The 20,619-nt window shown below is 44.7% G+C and overlaps 1 long non-coding RNA gene, 1 other non-coding gene and 1 pseudogene across 3 annotated transcripts; 2 read left to right on the forward strand and 1 right to left on the reverse strand.

The window, feature by feature from the left end:
• Window positions 1-6,645: 6,645 nt before the first annotated feature.
• Window positions 6,646-20,544, reverse strand: LOC123580704. 2 transcript variants are annotated; one of them, XR_006703417.1, is made up of 5 exons: window positions 20,340-20,544; window positions 15,078-15,634; window positions 14,752-14,905; window positions 11,329-12,564; window positions 6,646-7,302 (listed from the first exon to the last, which is right to left on the reverse strand). It is a non-coding gene; the product is annotated as an uncharacterized LOC123580704 (long non-coding RNA). The 2 variants fall into 2 exon arrangements; XR_006703416.1 differs by lacking the exon at window positions 14,752-14,905.
• Window positions 12,842-13,198, forward strand: LOC123580703 (annotated as a pseudogene).
• Window positions 20,098-20,190, forward strand: TRNAI-UAU. Its single transcript is given in 2 exon segments — window positions 20,098-20,135; window positions 20,155-20,190. It is a non-coding gene; the product is annotated as a tRNA-Ile (tRNA).
• Window positions 20,545-20,619: the final 75 nt, after the last annotated feature.

Raw genomic sequence — 20,619 nt, forward strand, 5'->3', positions numbered from 1 at the left:
GGAGATGTGAACAGTGACACTTGAAGCGACAGGAATCTATGATATATTAGGTTTGCTTTGGATGTTTGTTAACTGGATGGATAGGTAGGTGTGTGGATAAGGGCATGAATGAATTCACACTAAAAGGAAAAAAACTTCAGGAGCACCCGGGTGGCTCAGTCGGCTAAGTGTCCACTTCGGCTCAGGTTGTGATTGTGTGGTTTGTGAGTTCGAGCCCCGCTTCGGAGTACTGACAGCTCAGAGCCTGGAGCCTGCTTCTGATTCTGTGCCTCCCTCTCTCTCTCTGTCCCTTCCCACCCCCCTCAAAAATAAATATTAAAAAGAAATTTTTTTAAAGGGAAAAAAATTTCAGCCCAACAGGTGTTCTGTTACATAGTACAAAGGAAAGAAGGGTAGTTATCCTGTGTTTTAATTTATGTAGTCAAATAACGTGAATAATTGAGGCTACAAGTGGAATGTTTGGGGTCTGAGCTATCCAGATGAATCCTAAACATAGGCTAAGTAATCCGCTATATGGTAACTGTCAAATAAGCCCTGTAGTTTGTGCTGTATAGATAATAATAATAAAAAAAACCCACATCTGTTCAATTGGCAACCTTCCTAGTTTGAGTGTTGGGCACCATTTGACTCCAAAGTTTAGAAAAATGACAGTTCCCATTTTATTTGGGTGTTTTGGCATTGTTTAGTCACAGCCAGCCGGAATCCTCCTACATGTTGACCTGAGGGCTCTTTCTAGTTTCTAGACCTCTACCTGCAGTGGCCACCTCTCCCCTCTGCACACAGGAGCTCATTGGCACCACGGAATCAGAAGCAAACGGCATCTGCGCTGGGAACAAAGCTCCTAGAAACTGTCCTCCCTGCCGGTGCCTTGCTCTGGCCTCCCCTGGATGCCAGTGACTCCCCTGTCTAAGTCAGTGAGTTCAGTAGATGCTTCTAGGCTTTGGTAAACCCGGCTGTTGATAACTGTCAGATCCCTACAATCTCCAGATGGACAGAACCGGTTGTTCCAGCCAATCCCTTTCCCGGCCCTCTGGGTCTTGCCTGTCTTTGCCTCCCTGACTCTCCCACTTTCCCACACTTTCATATAAGTCAGCAAATCTTTGAGAACAAATAGCCTTATGTAAATAGGAGGGCTAGATTATGAGCTGTATTGGTTATTTGGAAATCTATGCTCTGGACCTGCCATCTCTTGAAGTTTTTTACAAGTCTGTTTTGAAATTTCTAGACATACGGTTGATTTATATTTGTCGTTGGCTTTTTTTGTGGTTGTTTGGCTATCATTTTGTTCTTCATTTCTTATTTTATTGCACTGTGGTGAGTGAAGATGGTCTGATTAGTATCTTTGGGTGGGGGGATGTGTTAATATTTCCTTTGCAGCTGAGCCTATGGTCAACTGTGTGAATGTGTATTCTCTTAAAATGCATGGGGCACCTGGGTGGCTCAGCTGGCCAAGTGTCCAACTTCAGCTCAGGTCATGATTTCATAGTTCGTAAGTTCGAACCCCACATCGGGCTTGCTGCTGTCAGGCTGTCAGACAGTGCAGAGCCCGCTTCAGATCCTCTGTCCCCCTCTCTCTGCCCCTCTCCTGATTGTGCTTTCCCAATAAATAAATAAATATTAACAAGAAATACAGTTCCAGGGGTGCCTGGGTCGTGCAGTCAGTTAAGCATCTGACTCTTGATTTCAGCTCTGGTCATGATCTCATGGTTTGGGAGTTTGAGCCCTGTATCAGGCTCTGTACTAGTGGCGCTGAGCCTGGTTGGGATTCTGTCTCTCCTCTTTGTCTCTCCCCGACTTTTGCGTGCACGCTCTCTCTCTCAAAATAAGTACACAAAAACTTTTTAAAAATGCAGTTCTGAATGTTTCTATTAGATCAACCTACTGTGTTACCCAAATAGTCATTATCCTTATTTTTAAAAACTGAACTGCTTAATATTTTGGTTTCTTAGAGAAGCACATTGAAGTCTCCAGGGTAGTTTTTGGTCAGTTTCTCCTTGTACTTTCAGCAGATTTTACTTTACACATTTTGAATCTATGTTGTTAGATGTAAAGAGCTTTAAGACTATTTTACCTTTTTGTTGTAGTGTTTGTCAATATGAACTATTTCCTCTTAGTTTTCTTTCACTTTGACTTCAACTTTATTATGTGAATATTAATCGATATGTTATTAATATTGCTATATCTTGATATGTTTGTATATTTTCCAGGTATTATAAGTTGATCAAAAAGAAGCCACAGGGCCTCTGGCTGGCCTAGTCAGTAGAGCATGCGACTCTTCATTTCGGGGTTGTGAGTTTGAGCCCCCCGATGGGTGGAGAGATTACTTAAAAAAAAAAAAAAGATGCCAGAGTAACTCCTTCCTTTCTCAAATCCATACCCCTTGCAGTGTGACTTTGCAACTCCTCCCATCAAAGGTGAGTGTGTTTTCTCACCCATGGCACATAGCTGGAGTTTAAAAATCTCATCTAGGGGCACTTGGGTGGCTCAGTTAAACATCTGACTCTTGATTTCGGCTCAGGTCATGATCTCATGGTTTGTGGGATTGAGCCCTGCGTCAGGCTCCATGCTGACAATGCAGAGCCTGCTTGGGATTCTCTCTCTCCTCTCTCTCTCTGCCCTTCCCATGCATGCACTCTCTCTCTCAAAATAAATTAATTAATTAAAAAAAAAATCTCCAGACTGAGAGCCTCTGTTATTTAATAGGTAGTCAACTCTTTCATATTTGTGTAATTATTGCTATGTTTGTACGTACTCCTGCCATCTTATTTTGGGTTTTCTAATTGCCATGCTGTGTTAAGTTTCCTATTGCTGCTAAAACAAGTTACTACAAACTTAGAGGGGCTTACAATGACACACATTTATTATCTTACAGTTCTGTACATGAGAAGTCTGAATGGGTCTTGTGGGCTAAAATTAAAATATTGTCAGAGCTGCATTTTTTTTCTGGGGACTAGAGGAGAGAATCTGTGTTCCTTTTCTTTCCCAGCTCCTAGAAGCCACCTGTGTTTCTAGGCTCAAGGCCCTTCCTCCATCGCTAAAGGACATCACTCAACCCTCTGCTCTCCTTGTCACATCTCTCTCCCTGTGCTGCTCCCGCCTCCCTCTTTCCCTTATAAGAACCTTTGTGATTACATTAGACCCACTCAGATAACCCAGGATAGTCCCTCCATCTCTAACCTCTTAATATAATCACATCTGCAAAAGTATCTTTCATCATGCAAGGTGACATAATCACAAATTCTGGGGATTAGGACGTGGAGGTCTTTGGTGGGGGGGTGGATGGGAGCGTGGGGCATTATTCTGTCTACATACATTCCTTTTCTTTGTGTTCTCTTTTCTTTTCTTTCTTTCCTAGTTTATCAGGATGCTTGTGGCTGCGAGTAACAGACACCCCAGTTAAACAGTGGCTTAACCAACAGAGAGTTAAAGAAAGGCTCAGGTAACTGGATACCCAGCGGGAGAATGAGCCTGTGACTAGTGGTGTCATCATGGACCCTGATTCTTTCCATCCCTCAGATCTGCTATCTGCAGCAACAGCTTCATCCCAAGGCTGCTTCCTTGAGGGGTCAAGGGATGTAAAGTATCCATAATTTTTCCTTTAGACCAGGGGTTCTCTACCTTGGCATCATGGACATTTTGGGCTGAATAATTGTTGCAGAGGGCTGTCCTTTGCACTGTAGGTTGTTCAACACTTCCATGGCTTCTCTCTACTACATGCCAGAGCTCTTCCCATTGGGACAACGAAAAATTTCTCTAGACATTGCAGAAAGTCTCAGGGTGGGGAGGCAGGCAAAATTGCCCTCAGCTGAGAACCAGGTGTGTTTACTGGTGATCTAAGGCTCACATGTCCACACCTGAACCAATTATTGGGGCAGAGGGAGTAGATACTCTGATTTAGTTAATTAAGATTTGTACTTGAAGCTGGAGATGGAGTAGGCAGCCCCCAGAGTCTGTGGCCATGGGGGAGGGGTGGGATCCTCACACAAAACTCTGGCTCTTAACTGGAAGGTAGTAAATGATGCTTGGGAGATAGCTAGTCATGTCTACGAATCTGGCTTTTGATTATGTTTTCTTGGATCCATTTCTCCTTCTACATTCTATTCCTATGTATCTACAGGTTATTCTTTTTTTTTTTTTAATTTTTTTAATGTTTTTATTTATCTTTGAGACAGAGAGAGACAAAGCATGAGTGGGGAGGGGGCAAAGAGAGAGGGAGACACAGAATCCGAAGCAGGCTCCAGGCTCTGAGCTGTCAGCACAGAGCCTGACGCGGGGCTCAAACTCACAGACCGTGAGATCATGACCTGAGCTGAAGTCGGACACTTAACCAACTGAGCCACCCAGGCACCCCCGGGTTATTCTTTAAAGACATGCACTGATTTAAATTTGTAGATTTCTAATTATGTGTATTATTTTTTTTAAGTTTATTTATTTTGAGAGAGAGCAGGGGTGAGGCAGAGAGAGAGGGGAGAGAGAATCCCAAGCAGGCTCCACGCTATCAGCAAGGAACCTGAAGTAGGGCTTGAACTCATGAACTGTGAGATCATGACCTGAGCCAAAGTTGGGCACTTAACCGACTGAGCCACTCAGGTGCCCCAATAATGTGTATTGTTAAACAGCATCTATATCTACCCCTAGAACCTAAGACAAGAACAAAGGAATCTGGGCAAGTTTCAACTTCCTTCTGGAATTCCCTACTGGCAACTTCTTTGTTGATTTTGTTTAGATCATTATTTAAAAATTTTATACAGGCAATACTTAGATGTCTTAATGTTTTCCTAATGTATTAACTTGCTATTATTTCTTATATTCCATACACTTTGGGGGGAATTATTCTTTGTGTATTTGTGTGTGTATGTGTGTGTCATTCTTCAGATCTGGGAAATTCTTTTGGTTTCTTTTTTAATTTCTTTTTAACATTTATTCATTTTTGAGAGTGAGAGAGATAGAGCATGAGTGGGGGAGGAGCAGAGAGACAGGGAAACACAGAATCAGAAGCAGGCTTGAGGCTCTGAGCTATCAGCCCAGAGCCTGATGTGGGGCTCAAACTCACGGACTGTGAGATCATGACCTGAGCCAAAGTTGGACGCTCAACCGACTGTGCCACCCAGGCACCTCTTGTTTGTTTGTTTTTTTTTTTGTTTCTCATCAATTCTATTATCAGTTTCTGAAAAATTTTTTTGATGAATGTTAGAATTTTTAGATCTTATCTGCATGTCATTGAACTTTTCTTTCTTTTCCCCATTTCCCTTTGTTCTGCATTCTGGGAACATTCTGCCTAATCTTCCAGTTTACTGTTTTTCTATTTAGTTGTAGTATTCTACTATTCAGCTCATCTGCTGAGTTTTAAATGTCAATGCTTTCATATTTTTTATTTATAAAGACTTTATTATTTAAAAAAAATTTTTTTTTTAATTTTTGAGAGAGACAGAGACAGAGTATGAGTGGGGGAGGGGCAGAGAGAGAGAGACCCAGAATTTGAACCAGGCTCCAGGCTCTGAGCTGTCAGCACAGAGCTGGATGTGGGGCTCGAACTCAGGAACTGTGAGATCATGACCTGAGCCGAGATCAAGAGGAGGACGCTTAACCAACTGCACCACCCAGGCACCCCTAGAACTGCATTTTAAGAGAAGAGTACACATTCACAAAGTTGACCATAGGCTCCACTACAAAAGAAATATTAACACATCCTCCCTCCTCAAAATAATAATCAGACCATCTTCATTCATCACAGTGCAATAAAATAAGAAATGAAGAACAAAATGATAGCCAAACAACCACAAAAAAAGCCAATGGAGGTTAAGAGAGGGTGTCTTCAAGGATGGGGGTGGGGGAAGCAGGGCCTGCCGGCCTGCCTGTGGCTCCCCAACTCCACACCCTGGGCCTTTCCCTTAGCTTCCCTGTCACCTAGGGCTTGGCAGTGTCCTGGATCTTGCAGAATCAGCTTTAAAGTGACCCCATCAGAGATACCAACACCAGAAGCTGTTGTGTCCTCTCAGAGGTCAGAGTGTCTTTTTTAAGTTTTATTTATCTTGGGTGCCTGGGTGGCTCAGTCGGTTGAGTGTCTGACTCTTGGTTTTGGTTCAGGTCATGATCTCGCAGTTTGTGAGTTCAAGCCCACATCAGGCTCTGTGCTAACAGTGCAGAGCCTGCTTGGGATTCTCTCTTTCTCTGCCCCTTCACTGCTCATGCTCTCTCCGAAGATAAATAAAACTAAAAAATGTTTACAATTGGGGCGCCTCGGTAGCTCAGTCGGTTGAGCATCCAACTTTGGCTCAGGTCATGATCTCACAGTCAGTGAGGTTGAGCCCCGTGTCAGGCTCTGTGCTGACAGCTAGGAGCCTGGAGCCTGCTTCAGATTCTGTGTCTCCCTCTCTCTCTGCCCCTTCTGCAATCTCTCGCTCCCTCAAAAATACATAAACATTAAAAAAGTTTTACAATAAAAAATTTTTACAAAAAACCCTACCTTATGGCCCAGCAATTCCACTCCTGTATTTACCCCAAAGAAATGAAAACAAAAACCTGTGCACAACAATGCTCTTAGCAGCTTTATTTATGACAGCTCTAAACAGGAAATAACCCCAGATGTCCATTAATAGAATGGCTAAACCATGTGTTGTTAACCTTGAAAATAAAAACTCCCAGTTTATTTTACCAGCAAAGATGGCTTTATTCAGGAATAAAAGAGAGTAACAATCTGGGACAAACAAGCTGAGGCAAAACCAAAGGCAAGTCTGGGGAACGATGGAAAGAGGTAGACTCTTTTAAGGAGAAAAGGCATAACTGGGGAAGGCTGTTATAAACTAAAAGTCCATTGGAGAAAACTGGGTGTTCCAAGTATGGGGGGCTCTCATTGGCTAACCTGTTGCCTGGGGATGAGGAAAAAATCTCTCCCTTTGGCTGGAGTAGTAGAGTGTATCTACATGCAAGGTCAAGTCCACGTAAGGTCAAGTCCATCTCTTCCTGTTGGGTCTACAGTTAACTTTGTGTGGTAGGGCGTGAGAGGTCCCTCTGCAGAAACCTCCGGGCTCCATTTTAGTGAGGTTTCCCAGTTATTATTTCTCACATTTCACCCTTTCGATCTTTCCTTGAGAGCATAATTGATCAATAGTCAGGTTCTTTATATTTTCAGCTCCAAGAAGAACCTTTCCTGGTTGTCATGTCTAACGTCGGAGGGAAAGTGCATAGCAGTTGGAAGTCACTTAAGCCACACTGGAATAACAGGGAAGGTTAGAAGGAAGAAACTCTGAGGCACTTTTCATTGGAAGTCTGTATCTTCCTTTCTGCAAGGGCACCTCCTTTCTGCAAAAGATTGACAGACAAGTATGGAATTAGAAGCAACACAACAATTCCAAACTCTACGTTGGTTTAAAACCAGGACCCAAGGTCTGAAAGCAGCCAACTGAAAATATTTATTGGCGCTTATCTGGGCTTAGGGAAGTTAGGTTTCCCCTATGAAGGCAAACCCGAAGTCATGTATACCTCCTGGAGGTCCCCTCTTAAAGTGACTATGAGGCAAAATAGTGAAATACTGTGGGAGTGCACTGAATGAAAAAACAGAGCGCATTTGGGAAGATACAGCATAATGTATAAACACAAAGCAACAGCTGATGAACTTTTTTGCAAGAATAGCAAAACTTCAAAGGTAGATTAAGGGAAAATAACACTGTTACTTCAAAAGAACTGTTTAGAACCATATGTGTTATTCAGCAGTAGTCTGTAAAGTTGTAAATTCAGAAACCATGAATTGGGGTAAGAATCCAGTCAGTTAATAGTTCAGATAAAAGACTATCATGAATTCTGAATCTTCTAACCCTTCAGAAATGCTCACAGGATTATTATGTGGCTGTTTATGAAAAGCTCATAATCAAAGGTTTCCTCCTTTTGCAAGACATTGGGAAATGCAGACAAAGGGCATTTTCTTTCCACATAGAGATAGAAGCAACAGTGTGAAAAGGTGTATAGGCCTGGTCCAGACATCTTGAGAAAGCCATCTGTCCAGATGTTGTCTGTTTCAATTCTGAGAAATTTTTACTTTCAGGTCACCAGATGGTGGGTGTGCAGGTCGAGCTAGGGTTTGGTACTTTCTTTACATGTGTCACAAAGATCCAAGAGTCTATTCCCTGGAGTTTGGTGGCACAAGGATGGTTAAAGGGGACCCCGTGACTATTTCTGCAGTGGCCTTAACTAAAAGGGCAGTGGCAGGAATGGCTCTCAGGCAAGGGATCCATAGAGGATATCCAGTCCAGTTGTTGGCTATAATCCTCACAGGGCGATGATGGTCCCTGTGCTTTTGGGTGAGCACTCCAAGGGCAGTTCGTTCCCTTTCACATACAAAGAGGAGAAAGGGAAGTTGATAATTAGGATTCCAAGGGCAGGGAGTTTTGTTAGACCTTTAAAGTCCCAAAGGCTATGTCATCCCCCTCTTTCCATGTAACAGGGATAGGGATGTTGTTTTTTAGTAAAGCACATAGAAGCTGAGCCATATGAGAGAAATTTGGAATCCAATTGTGGTAATAGCCAGCCAGTTCAAGAAATTGCTTAATTTTAGGTTTTGGGAAATTCAGGAAGCCTTGAAATCTACCTGGACCCAAATCTAGTCCTTGTTCTGAGATCAGGTGTCCTAAATAATTGAACCTGAGTTTGAACAAACTGCAATTTTTCTTTGGACACTCTATGTCCCTTTAAAGCCAAGAGTTTTAACAAGAGTTTTAACTCTTCTGGTGAAGAGGTTTGAGAAGGGGAGCAGAGAAGCAGGTCATGAGCCTATTGAAACAAATTAGAGCCTGGAAAAAAAACGTTCTATCATCCAAATCAGCCTTTAAGTTTTGTGAGAAATGGGAAGGAATCTCTGTGTAACCTTGGGCCATTACTGTCCAGGTGTATTGCCATTCTCCTCAAATGAAGGCAAAGATATCGGATGTCCTTATCAACAGTGATACTAAGATGCACTGTATAGGACAATGATAGTGAAAATATGCTTTCAGTGGGAATGGATGTCAGTAGTGGATGAGGATGGGGAACTGGATGCCAAGGGATAACAATGTTACTTATTGCTTGGAGGTCATGGGCAAACATCCATCCTTGGCTGTTGGGTTTTCTCATGGTAAAATAGAGCTGTTACAGGGACTAGTACGGGGGATAATCAGGCCCCAAGTCTTATAACCCTCTATTATGGTCTTGCTGCTCTGAAGGGCTTCCTTATTTACAGGGTATTGATTAATTCTAGAGAGTGGTTTTGAGGGACCTATTTGAATCTTGATGTGAGGTGCACTGTGGATTCTGCCAATATCAGTAGATGATTTTGCCCATAAAGAGGGTGGTAGCTGATCCAAAAGGAACAAATGATTACTGTCCTCAGACTCAGCTATAGTGCCATCAGAGACAGAGCATAGAAAAGATGCCGAAAGGTCATTCATTTCCTTTTGTTCGCTAATTTTGTTACCACTGTCAAATTCTAGAATTATTTTTCCCTTTTGGGAGAAAGAAATTCTGGCATGATATTCTTTTATTACTATTATAATATATATATATTTTTTAATGTTTATTTTTGAAAGAGACAGAGTGTGAGCGGGGCAGGGGCAGAGAAAGAGGGAGACACAGAATCCAAAGCAGGCTCCAGGCTCTGAGCTGTCAGCACAGAGCCCGATGCGGGGCTCAAACCCACAAACTGTGAGATCATGACATGAGCCAAAGTCAGATGCTCAACCGACTGAGCCACCCAGGCGCCCCTGGCATGATATTCTTCTAAGAAAGCTCAGCCCAATAAATGAATAGGCGCTGAGGAACTCAGGAGAAAAGGGTGTGGATCTCTCAAAGGACCTCGGCAAAAGGGAATGGGTTCAGAGATGAGAATCTGTTGAGGTTTATCAGAGAACCCCCAGTATTTGAGCTGCTTTTTAGTCCTCTGAGGCACGGGCTGCTTTAGAGCAGTGGAGTTAAGCACAGAGTGTAGGTCTGGTGTCAGTAAGGACAGAGAGGGATTCATTCCCAATCTGACTGTAGTTTTTCCCAGCTGATTAGGAGGGAGGAGATGAGCACAAAGGTAAGCTGCCTTGTGTCTGTAGGCAAGAAAGATGGGGGAGGGGCAGAAGAGGTCTCAGAAGCCCCTTTTTTTCTTTTTAATTGTTTGTTTGCCTCATTTGGTTTATAAATTGTATCTTGGAGGCTATTTTATTTTATTATTATTTTTAAACTTTTCAAAACCCACAAGGTAGGTTGTTTCTTATTTATTTAGCTGTGGTCATGGAGACTATCCCAATTTTCCATAAAACCTTCTTGATCCTGCTGCAGGCAGTATCTGGCATGAAAGATTCAAAGTGCCTCTAGACATAAGGACCAGAGGGTTTTTTGTTTTGTTTTTTTAAAATCATAAACCACGATGTTAGGTAAATTTAAATGGGAACATTTGACATGGTCAGATGAAAGATACCAAAATGTCAGGAGAGAGGGATTTTAGATTCCTGATAGCATTTGGAAGCGTCAAAATACCAATTAAAACAGGAATCCTATTCAGTCCTATTCAGTTTTGTCAATTTTATTTTATTAAAAAAAAATTTTTTTTTAACGTTTATTTATTTTTGAGACAGAGAGAGACAGAGCACGAACAGGGGAGGGTCAGAGAGAGAGGGAGACACAGAATCTGAAACAGGCTCCAGGCTCTGAGCTGTCAGCCCAGAGCCCGACGTGGGGCTCGAACTCACATTCTGTGAGATCATGACCTGAGCTGAAGTTGGACGCTTAACCGACTGAGCCACCCAGGCGCCCCAGTTTTGTCAATTTTAGAACCATGGTTGTCCAATTCAGCTTTGAGAAAGTTAAAGTTTGGGGAGATCAAAAGTTCCCTATAATATAGGCCATTGAAGTTCTAAATCACTTCTGGTTAAGTCAGTCCATTAATCTGTAAGTGTGCATGCAGAGTGTGCATAGTTTTTAAACATAAAACCGGCTGGATTCCCAGTAAGGGGTGGGGGGTGCCCTCAAAGCATTTTGATGACTGGAATCCCATTTCTTAGAAGTTTTTCAGGAACAGCCTGGTTCCAGAAGAAATCAGACAGGGGCTAGCTAGCAGTGTCTGAAGGAACAGTCCAGTTACAGACAGGATTAGGACCCAAGGCTATGGCAGTTCCAACAGGCACAGTTCCCACTTCACCAGTTTGGTCCCAAGGGGAGTAGGAACAAAGGCCAACACAGTTCGAACTGGCAAAGCTCCCAAGGGAACAGTCTGATGCTGAAAAGGAATCCAACCAAAGGCCAAACTGTACTCCCAGATTAAAAAACAAAACAAAACAAACAAACAACTCCCCCCCGCCAAACCAAAACACTTACCCTCCAACCCCAGAGAAGGCGAGAAAGCAGTGAGCTGCAACATTTCCGTGGGTACCGCACCTATTTGCTCACTAGCCCCGGGAGCCCTGGGGTGGGGGTGGGGGTCTTCTCCGGATGCCACCTCTGACCACCAAGTAATATTAACCTTAAAAATTAAAACTGCCAGTTATTTTACGAGCTTATTCAGTAATTAAAGAGAACTGTAATCCGGGACAAAAAAGTTGCACCAAAACCACAGGCAAGTCCGGGGAAGAGAGGAGAGGTACGCTTTTTTAAGGAGAAAAGGAGTCAGTTGGGAAGGCTGTTACAAACTAAAAGTCCATTGGGGTAAACTGGGAGTTCCAAGTATGGTGGCTTCTCATTGGCTGAGCTGTTGCCCCGGGGACGAGGAAAGCACCGTCCTTTGGCTGGAGTAGTGGAGTGGTATCCACTAGCCCCGTCAACTCGCGTCTTCCTCTTGGGTCTGCAATTGACGGCTGCGTGGTGGTGTAGGAGAGCTCCCCCTGCCGGAACCTCCACACTGCATTTTAGTGAAGTTTCCCGTTATTTTTCACAGTGTATACAAGTAAAGGAATTTTGAAGCCGGGCAGTTCCTGGCTGAACAGACATATAAGTGAAGATTGTCTTCCTCCACTTCCTTGTCTTTCTTCAGCCTCACAGGGTAAGCTTTCCTACAGGCCCCAACACTTTGACCTAAGGATAGCCCAGAGAGGAACTGCAACCCCAGAGTTCTGTGGCTGCCTCTGTTAAGACTCTCCCTTCCTCCTCTCAAAGGGAAGACACCATCATCATCTGTGCTTAGTCTCCTTAGAGACTGCCCTCACATACCTGGTCCAGTATGTCTGGGTTCAACTGTTGACAGAACTGACAGGAGAACCACCCATCTTCTCAGCAGGAGGGTTTGGGGCAGCCAGGGGCCCCAGCACCCCTGGGCCCCAGTTTTCATCTCTCTATCGGCCCTAGTTCTATCTGATCTTTCCTATATGTCAAATTAGGACCCTTAACCACCATCACGCAGGGGCTCTGTGAGTCCTGATAAGTGCCTTCTTGAGGGTGATTCTTGAGAGGCCCCGTTCTAAATGCCAGGCACTGTCATGGCCCTCCTACTCCAGTGGCCTTTTGAGCACCCTACTCTCTGTAGTGTCAAGGGCATGGATTCTCAAATCACACAATCTGCATTTGAATCCGGTCTCTCCTATTTACTTAGGTGACCTCACCGTGCATCAGTGTCCTCATCTGTAAAAGGAAAATATAATGTTACTTACTTCATAATATTGGCACGGGAATGACCACAGTTAATAAGGTGTAAAGTTCTCAGAACAGTGCCTGGCACATGGTAAGCACTGTAGAAGGGTGTTATTTTTTCCAACCCAACACGTATTCTCCATATCCTTTGAAATATTTTGTTTTCAAATGACAAGTGAAAGAAGTAACAAATGCATCCTGTATGAGCCTGGATCCAGAAACCACACCAGGAATTTGAACAGAGAAAATTCAGTATAAAAAATTGTTGCTCTCTCGGGTCCTCTTTTCCAAGATGACCAAGAAAAGAAGGAACAATGGTCGTGCCAAAAAAGGCCTTGGCCACGTGCAGCCTATTCGCTGTACCAACTGTGCCCGCTGCGTGCCCAAGGACAAGGCCATTAAGAAGTTTGTTATCTGGAACATAGTAGAGGCCGCCGCGGTCAGGGACTTTCTGAAGCGAGTGTCTTTGATGCCTATGTGCTTCCCAAGCTGTATGTGAAACTACGTTACTGTGTGAGTTGTGCCATTCACAGCAAGGTAGTCAGGAATCGCTCTCGTGAAGCACAGAAGGACCGAACACCACCGCCCTGATTTAGACCTGCCGGTGCTGCCCCATGACCTCCACCAAAGCCCAAGTAAAAAGCTAAGTCCTTAAGGATTGAAGAAAAACTGTTCTCTGGAAAAATAAAATCAAACAGAGATTATACTTTATAAATAGCAAAAAAAAAAAAAAAATTGTTAACCAGTAGACAGGGAGTAACGACTGAGGGGGGTAAATGGAGCTTTAATGAATACAGGAATAGGGATAGAGGGAGAAGCTACTACCTCCAGAGATGATGTAGAAAACCCATGGAAGGAAGGAACTTGGAAGGGGCCCTTCCTCCCGCCAAAGCTGAGACTCATGGTAGTGGCCTACTGGACGGCAGAGAAGTTTGCTGAGGTGCAGCAGGCTAGAGTTGACAGGCAGGAAACTGTGTGTTGGGGGACAGCAAAATCTCACTGAGAAACCACCCAGCTGTGTGCTCGAGGAGCCAGAAGAAAAACACTGTCCACTCACTGACAAGGTCTAAGGCAGCACTGGCTAACAGGATCGCAGAGCAGGGCGAGAAAGGTGTATTTGGGGCAGAGAAGCACTTAGTTAATAACAGGCACACCCCCCATCTATGTTCTCAAATTTAAAAAAAAATTAATAAGGAATCTTTCTTATTTATGATTTATGTATTTACAGCAGTACAAAGGGGACTAGGATTAGGGTGGCCGTGTGTTCTGGCTGTCCGTGACAGTCACATGTCATGCTCATTGATCCAGTATTATTATCTTTTTAATGTTTTTTTAAAATTTATTTTTGAGAGAGAGAGAGACCCCGAGTGTGAGCGGGGGAGGGGCAGAGAGAGAGGGAGACACAGAATCTGAAGCAGGTTCTGGGCTGTGAGCACAGAGCCAGATGCGGGGCTTGAGGTCACGAACTGTGGGATCATGACCTGAGCAGAAGCCAGATGCTCAAGCTGGCTGAGCCACCTAGATGCCCCCCTGATCCAGTATTATTGGCAGTGACCCTCTTGCTCTCAGAAATGTCCCTGTTTGGAGGATGAATTCGTGCTACCTCTTGAAGTGTTGTTTTCTATTAAGCTACTCCCACAGATAGTGGCTAGAGGTACAATAAACACACACACACACACACACACACACACACATCTGCTTGAAGGCAATGAAGAGCTACTGAGGCAGTCCAGGTATTGAGGGGCCATGACTTCAGGGAGAAGAGATGTACACTGAGGTGAGTGTGACACCCTGAGAGCCTTTCCCCTCCCAAGCATTGGCTGGTCTGTAAGTGGGAGGAACCAAGAGGTGGAAAAGCCGGGCAGACAGCAGTAGCAGTTCTCAAGACTAATATATGATTTTAAAAAAAGTACGTCTGAGTCTAAAAGAGCCCTTTTAATAAGTATATAATAAAAAGTCTAAGTAATATGAAAGTACAGCATCATAGTTTAAATGGCAGGATTTTTTCTTTCTTTTTTTTAAGTTTATTTTGAGACAGATAGAAAGCACGACTGGAGGAGGGGCAAAGAGAGAGAGAGAGAGAGAGAGAGAGGAGAGAGAGAGAATCCCAAGCAGGCTCTGCACTGTTAGCGTGGAGCCCTATGTGGGGCTGGACCTCACCAGCTGTGAGATTGTCACCTGAGCCGAAGTCCAACGGTCAACCAACTGAGCCACCCAGGAGCTCCTCCTTTCTTAATGGTACATAAAACAACAGTATATTTTCCAGTTTAGGGCATCTTAGAGTTGATGAAATACTTGTTCCCATATACGAGTGTCTCTATAGGGCAGATTCCTAGAAGCAGAAGCACTGGGTCAAAGGATACATGCATTTGATAGATCCTACCCAACGGTCTTCAAAACAAAACAAAACAAAACAAAACACAACAGTGTCCATTTCCCACACTTTTACCAACAATGGGTGTGAGCAGTCTTTTTGAGTTTCCTCTCATCTGATGGGCTTTTACCATGTCTTTCATTTCAGCTTCAACCCAGAATGAAGGGATCTGTGTTTCCCCAAATTATCATGCTCCACTGCTGCATGTAACCGGTTCAGTCCGCCTCATGCTTCCTTCGAGTTTGGACCTTGGGCCTTTCTCCTCTTAAGGGAAAATAAAGGGTCATTTCCCCAGGTGGTGCTGGGGAGGATCATGGACTAGTTAGCACAGGAGGGGATCTCAGATGCTGCGTGATCCCAGAGGTTCAGAAAGGCAGTCAAGATGGTCCACGCTTGAGGTCTGCACTTACAGGTGGCAGTGGCAGCTTTCAAACTTGTAGTCTGAAAAAAAGTATTCTTCAGACAACCTCTTGCCCCATGAAAATGGGATCACTTTGGGAGCCTCCCAATGCATGCTGACCAGCACCCTGCAGCAGCATCCGAACACCAGGTATGTGCATATGACTCAGCCACTGTGGTGGATCCTCTATGGGTTTTGATGACTCCATGGCAACTTCTTGTAGTCATATACTGCTTAATATATTGTCATTATGGAACACTGGCTAAAAACGTAAAATGTGAAGTTTGCTGAAAGAAAGTAAATGAAGAACATAACATGAAAATTCTACAATGTGACTCAAGATGATCTTTGTTCACCAGACATGCAAATTGGATTCAGCTGACCAAAATGTTTATCTGGCTCATCCTGATATCAAAAACCAAAGCCAAAAAAGAGAAAATAGAGTGACCATTAGATCCAATACAGCCTTTCATTAGTAGGAATAAACATGAGCCAGACCCACTAAAAATGGTGCTTGTATATTGCAGCTTGAACCCTTCTGTTTTATCTCATCGTTTAGACATGAAAACAAGAAAGTAATAAAAATAAACCAGTTTTTTAAGTGCAAAAAGCATAAATTCCAAACATTCATTTAGAAAAGCAGTTTTTTGCCTATTTTTGATGCTACAATGAGTTATTAAATTTCATACATTTTAATATACATTTGTCCCAATATCAAATGATAAATAAATAAATATTTATTTATTTATTTATTACGTTTATTTTAGAGATGGAGAGCATGGGAGAGGGAGAGAGAAAGAATCTTAAACAAGCTCCATGCTCAGCACAGAGCCCAGTGTGGGCTCCATACCACAAACCTGGGATCATGATCTGAGCTGAAATCAAGACATGGATGCTCAATGGACTGAGCCACCCAGGCGCGCTTATAAATGTTCTTTTGAGGGGCGCCTGGGTGGCTTGGTCGGTTAAGCGTCCAACTTCAGCTCAGGTCATGATCTCACGGTCCGTGGGTTCGAGCCCCGCATTGGGCTCTGTGCTGACCGCTCAGAGCCTGGAGCCTGTTTCAGATTCTGTGTCTCCCTCTCTCTGTGACCCTCCCCCGTTCATGCTCTGTCTCTCTCTGTCTCAAAAATAAATAAACGTTAAAAAAAAAATAAATGTTCTTTTGAAAGTTATTTGTTAAAAGCACTGTTGGTGGGAATGCAAACTGGTGCAGCCACTCTGGAAAACAGTATGAAGTTTGCTCAAAAAGTTAAAAATAGAACTACCTTATGATCTGGCAATTGCACTCCTAGGTATTTACCCAAAGAATACAAAAATACCAATTCAAAGGGACACATGCACCCCGATGCTCATAGCAACATTATCTACAATAGCCAAATTATGGAAACAGCCCAAGTATCTATTGACTAATGAATGGATAAAGAAGATGTTGTGCGCGCGCACACACACACATACACACACACACACACACACACACACACACACACACACACACACCCGGATATTACTCAGCCATGAAAAAGAATGAAATCTTGCCATTTGCAGCGACATGGATGGAGTTAGAGAGTATTATGCTAAGGGAAATAAGTCAGAGAAAGACAAATACCATATAATTTCACTCATATGTGGAATTTAAGAAACAAAACAAACAAGCAAAGGGAAAAAGAGAGGCAAACCACAAAGCAGACTCATAACTACAGAGAACAAACTGATGGTTACCAGAGGAATTAAAACAGGTGATGGGGATTTAGGAGTGCACTTGTTGTGATGAGCACTGGGTGATGTGTGGAAGTGTTGAATCACTATATTGGGTGCCTGAAACTAATATTTACGTAATTTATATAATTACGTAGTAAATGGAAATAGGTTAAGACTAGTCTTTATATTATAGACATTGCTTGAGATTATTTTAAAGTTATACATTTGTCCAAAATAAATTTTATTTTAAAAAGAACTTTACACATCACAAAGATTATTAAATGATTTAATAATCTCAAGGTGTTGGCAAGTATACACATGGTGAAAAGACTTCTCCAGTCAAAATAGGCTAGAAAGCTCTCATCTGGTCTAGATGTCTCAGACTATAGGTGAGGAAATTAAGGCCCAGAAAGGGTAAGAGATTTACTTAAGATCACTCAGCCAGTGAGGGTCAGAGCTCAGACTCTTAATTCATTGCTCTTCAGAGTCAGTTTGTATGAGTTTAAGTGATTTGAAGGTCCCAAGAGACCTTGCCTTGTTGTAACAATCTCTTGTGTAGCAGAGGTTCTGACACTGCCCCCTCCAGGTTCAGCACTGCCCTTACTAGGTCCTTCCTTTAGAGCCCCGGTTACCTTGGGAGCTAAGCTATTTTAGTTCCCATGCAACCAGGATCAGCCAAAATCTGCTGAACCAATGAAAGAGTAGATCCACGATGGAGGAATGGATCTATGGCCCACCAGGGCCAACTTGGCTGCCCAGAGTTTACCAGGTGGGCTCTTCTGAGGGACTTGGAGGGAGGAAGACTGGACTAATGCTACTGCATTTGAGAAGATACTATGGAAATTAACCCCTTTCAATTTATTAAATTTTTTTTTAACGTTTATTTTTGAGAGAGAAGGAGCAGGGCAGGGTCAGAGAGAGAAAGAGACACAGTATCTGAAGCAGGCTTCCGGCTCTGATCTGTCAGGTCAAAGCCTGATGTGGGGCTCAAACTCATGAACTGAGAGATCATGACCTGAGCCAAAGTTGGAGGCTTAACAGACTGATCCACCCAGGTGCCCCATCTCTTTCAATTTAAAATTTAAAAACCTAGGGGTGCCCAGCTGGCTCAGTGGGTGGAGTGTGTAGCTCTTAATCTCCAGGCGGTGAGTTCAAGCCCTGTGTTGGGTGTAGAGATTACTTAAATAAATTAAAAAATAAAATAAAATAGAATTTTAAAATTTAAAGTTATTCCCACCTCAAGGAAACCATGCAATTACCTTAACAGCCTGTTCCAACTTATTTATTTCAAAGTCTCTCTCTCCACTGCCCTCAAGGTACCCTGGACTTGGCCAGGCATGCTCCTGGCCATGTTGTAAACAGCTCTGCATCCCACTACCTGCCTGGTGCCTGGTGGGATGTTGCAGGGGTATTAACCATCCCCCTATCTGAGCTCTTGCTCTGGATGTGTGTCTCTTACAGTTCAAAATGATTTGGAGAGTCTCACCTCTTTTCTCTGGGTAGGCACATGGTATTGAGCTTCCTATAAACATCACCTTTGGGAGGCCTCTGTCTTACACAGAAACTTTTACTGTCTCCTTATTCTAATAAATTCTGCTTGAATTTCAAGCCTTTTTACAATTCTACTGCTTGACACTGTCACCCTACCACAACCTGTTACTGTGGGCAAGTCACCATCAAAGTGTCTACATACCGGATCTCTATTCTGCCTCCCATCACTTGTTCATACCGGTTCCCCCAGTCTATTATAGTGTTGTTATTTGCTCTTCTGGTTCTGGGCAACCAAACGGGGTGACCAACAAGCCAACAGAGACCCAGGAGATAATCTAGAGAGGCAACCCTGGAGGAAGACACGGGGGGGGGGGGGGGGGTATATTGTGGTTGCAGCTAACCCCGCAGGGCGATGCAGGTTACTGGTGGAATTAACAATTAGATTCAATAGGCACAGTGCCTTTTGCCCGCAAAAATGTTTACATTTTAAATTCTTTTTAAATCAGAAGAAAAAATAAATATAATAATCATGATGTAACAATAAATCCAGCCTGGATTATATTTGCCTTTATTTTGCAGTAGTAAAATATTATTAAATTTTTTTTTTTAATGGAGAAAGGGGTCCACGAAGACAAAGTGCTTAGTTATAATTCGGCTCTAGGTACAGTGTTACACTGTTTGGTTTTTAAAAAAAACGGATATGCAGATATTTGTATGAGACCTCTTGATTTTAAATATTAGAAACTAGTTTTAAAATTAAACAAACGTGTTGTGGCCCAACAAAACACGCGGGGCTTAGCCTGCACCCTCTCGAAGGCTCAGGCTATCGTATCCCCGGAATGCCCGTAGCTTGAAACAGTTTTGGGGACACGCCTTGTGCCTGCGCGCAGGATGCACAAGCGGTCGCGGAAAAACTCCCGGGCAGACCACGCTCCAATGCCGAAGTCCCCGCCCTCTCGGGTCCTGGAGTCCCCGCCGGCGGAGGCCACCCTCGGTCCAGCCCCAGCACCGGCGCTGCCTGACCGGACAGCCCCCGCTGACTTCCAGGTCGGCGCGGAGAGTCCGGGCCACCGCCTCCCGCTAATTGGTCACGAGGGGCGGGGGGCGGCCACCGGGAACTTGCGGCCGACGAGCCGAGGCCGCCCGGCTCCGCCCCACCCCTCGGCCCGCGTCACCACCGCACCGAGGTCCACCCGCCGGCCGCAAGCCCGGCTCCTCGCGGGGCCCGCTCCCGGAGGCGAAACTCCCGGAGGACGCCGAAAGTAACGCCGGGGCTCCTCCTCCCGCGCTGCCCAGCGAGGCAGACTGAGCTCATTTCAACGGCCCACTGGCCTGCCCGTCACTGCCCAGCCGACCGGCCCTCCGTTCCGGGGGGAGACCCTCGCAGAAGTCCCCGCTCACTCCGCCTAGGGCCGCGGGGCCCGCAGCTGCAGGAGGGCGGTTCGGGGCCCGGACCCACTCCCGCCGAGCCGCGAGCCACCAGTGCGCATGCTCCGTTGAAGCCCGCACCGAGCCCGGGTGAACCCTGATAGAGCCATCGCGAGGCCGGCTAAGCGGAGCTCCAGTGGCGCAATCGGTTAGCGCGCGGTACTTATACAGCAGTACATGCAGAGCAATGCCGAGGTTGTGAGTTCGAGCCTCACCTGGAGCACGACCCTTTTGGATACTCTCACCCCCCTTTTATCTCCTTGCCCAAAGGAAGAAGTTAGCCTCTCTTTAGCATTCTCAGTTGCCGTCTCTGCCTGCGTGCGCGGGTCGCTCCGCCGCAGGCAGGAAGCAGCTCGCACTGAAGCTTCTTACCCGCTGTGCAAGCTACTTGTTGCCCCCACGCACCGTCCAGCCACTCGAACCCGGACGTCTGCACACTGCTTCCTTCTACTTCTCTTCCTAGGCCTTTTCTTTAACGGCATCTACTCCCCGGCCACAGTAGCGGCGTTGTGGACTGAAGATCCAGGGGCGCCGCACGGGTGGTGGGGCCCCGCCTGTACTCCGAGGTCAAAAATCTACTGGGCGTGCCCGAGCTCCTGGCGCCGGGAGGAGGTCCGGCTTCCCGTCTGCTGCCCCTCGCCTGGGGCAGAGT

The sequence above is a fragment of the Leopardus geoffroyi genome, chromosome A3, assembly GCF_018350155.1.
Source record: "Leopardus geoffroyi isolate Oge1 chromosome A3, O.geoffroyi_Oge1_pat1.0, whole genome shotgun sequence".
Classification (NCBI taxonomy): domain Eukaryota; kingdom Metazoa; phylum Chordata; class Mammalia; order Carnivora; family Felidae; genus Leopardus; species Leopardus geoffroyi.